Here is a 1,979-nt window from a genome sequence, read left to right as displayed (position 1 = left end):
GGACATTTTCAGGTGTGTGTTTTCCCTGAATGAGTGAAAGGAAGTTGGAATGATTGATTGATTAATTTATTTTCTACAACACAGAGAATTAATTGTTGAAAGCAGCTATTTTTTTTTAATGAGAGGGAAAAAAAAATAAACCTCTAAAAGGGACCGGTTCTTGTAAAACATAAACATTTGCCCCTTTTTAGGTAAAACCCATAAAAAGTTTGCTTTCATGAAAAGCAGGGGAAACCTTGAGAAGCAGCGACGAGAGAAGCACAGTAGCAATAACATTCATATCATTTGGAAGCAAATGTTGTGCTTATGGGAAGTATGCAACAAAAATAAAAAAGCGAGCATGAAAGGCACTCCGAGTGTTAAATATTCATTAGTATTCCCCGCGCTGCCTGTTCTAAATATAAGATGGGTTTCAGCGCAGCCCCGGTATGTGACTGGGATGTTTTCCCCTCCCTTGTACGATGCTGTAGCCACTCGGATGGCGGGGTGTCGCCATGGCAACACGGCGATGCTACCTTTTGTTCGATGAATGAAATGACCAGTTGCCGGGTCGGCCAGGGGCACACACGCAGGGACAGCTGGGCTGCCACAGCATCTATTGTCCCGCTCACCTACAGGTCCGGGGGTGGAAGGCAGGAGGAGGTGGCAGCTTTTTGCATCACAGAGCAACGGGGACTGGGTCTAAATCCAAATTCCCTCTGTCTTGCAGGAGCAGTACAGGCAGCACAACTTGTCTCTGTGTTGGCATCCCCACCCCAAAGGTTAGGAAGGGTTTTATTTACAGAAGTTTTATCTCATCTCGGACGCACCCACAAAGGGTGAACAAGAGGAAAGCTGAGGGTTCAATTACATACCATTGAGTTTGGCTGTTTTTAGGACTTTCAATCAATAGCCTGACAGTGAACATAAGGCTTTTTTGGGCCATTTTTTCCTACTACTGGCTACACAGGGCAAGATTCAGCTGCAGAATAAAGCACTTAAAATCAGCCATTTACATCTACTTGGCTTAATATCAGGAGACATCTCTGCTTTCATTCTGGTCAATGGAGGTCTGTCAACATAGTCAGCAGAATCTAGAAAGAGATTCATCTTCAAGGCTGAATCCAGGTAGGATGTACCAGGCTCTAGGTAGACATCTACTTTGGTCTGCTGCCTAGAGCCCAGCAGACATTTAGATTATGACAACATATGAGGGGGTTTCAAGGTATCTCACTCCCATGACTAGTTAAGAAGCTAAGAGTGATTATATTCCCATCTTCTAGGATGTGGTGGGTTGAATCCAGGACAGGGTGAACCTCTGCAACACCTGTGCAAACCAGACAAGTTGGTCCCTTCTTCTGCAGATGGAGAACTTGAGATATGCTGGGTGTAGCTGCCCAGGATCTGAGTCAAATGCTGCTCCCCTCCCCAGAAAGAGAATGAGATTGCAAGTGTTCACATGCTCCTTTAGCCTCTGCAGTGCCTTTGATCTGAAAATCAGAGGAGCTGAGGCTGCAGAACAAGTCTGTGGTAATTTGAGCATTGCCATGAGTTGCAGCCCAGGAGAGGAACGAAGTGTCAGACCCTGGCACACACTCCTGCAGCGCTACTCTCCTGGCTACAGCAGCTAAAGTTCTCACTTTAACATGAGGATAAACTTCTCTAGCTCCCACAGATGAAAAATTTCTGCTCTGAATGTGAAGGGAGGTTGCAAACACGCTGGAGTATGCCAAGAATGGCCATCCTGTTCCTGTAGCACAAGGAGGACAGGTTGGTGGTTGCCTAGGCTAAAGCAGAGTATTTGCCTAGATGGTAGTAGAGCTCAAGTTCTGCCTGGTGTCTGGAACTCAAGAGGAGGATGACGTGATGCACAGTACCCATTCATCCACTGTTGCTCCAGCTCTTAACTGGAAATTGCCAAACTTTCCAAGGAGCCAAGACAAAATGTGCACAGGCAGATCCACCTGGGTCCCCCAGCCCCACTGATGAAGGTGGATGTG

General features: G+C 46.4%; 1 long non-coding RNA gene across 1 annotated transcript; it reads left to right on the top strand.

Moving 5' to 3' along the window:
* The first annotated feature begins 549 nt into the window (after positions 1-549).
* On the top strand, positions 550-1,606 carry LOC114069248. The gene is made up of 3 exons (XR_003573747.1): positions 550-617; positions 710-761; positions 1,263-1,606. It is a non-coding gene; the product is annotated as an uncharacterized LOC114069248 (long non-coding RNA).
* Positions 1,607-1,979: the final 373 nt, after the last annotated feature.

The sequence above is a fragment of the Empidonax traillii genome, unplaced genomic scaffold (genome assembly GCF_003031625.1).
Source record: "Empidonax traillii isolate 1590-97213 ecotype Southwest subspecies unplaced genomic scaffold, ASM303162v1 scaffold1219:size299213, whole genome shotgun sequence".
NCBI lineage: Eukaryota > Metazoa > Chordata > Aves > Passeriformes > Tyrannidae > Empidonax > Empidonax traillii.
The sequence above is the reverse complement of the archived record's forward strand: the minus strand, read 5'-3'. Positions and strand labels throughout refer to the sequence as shown.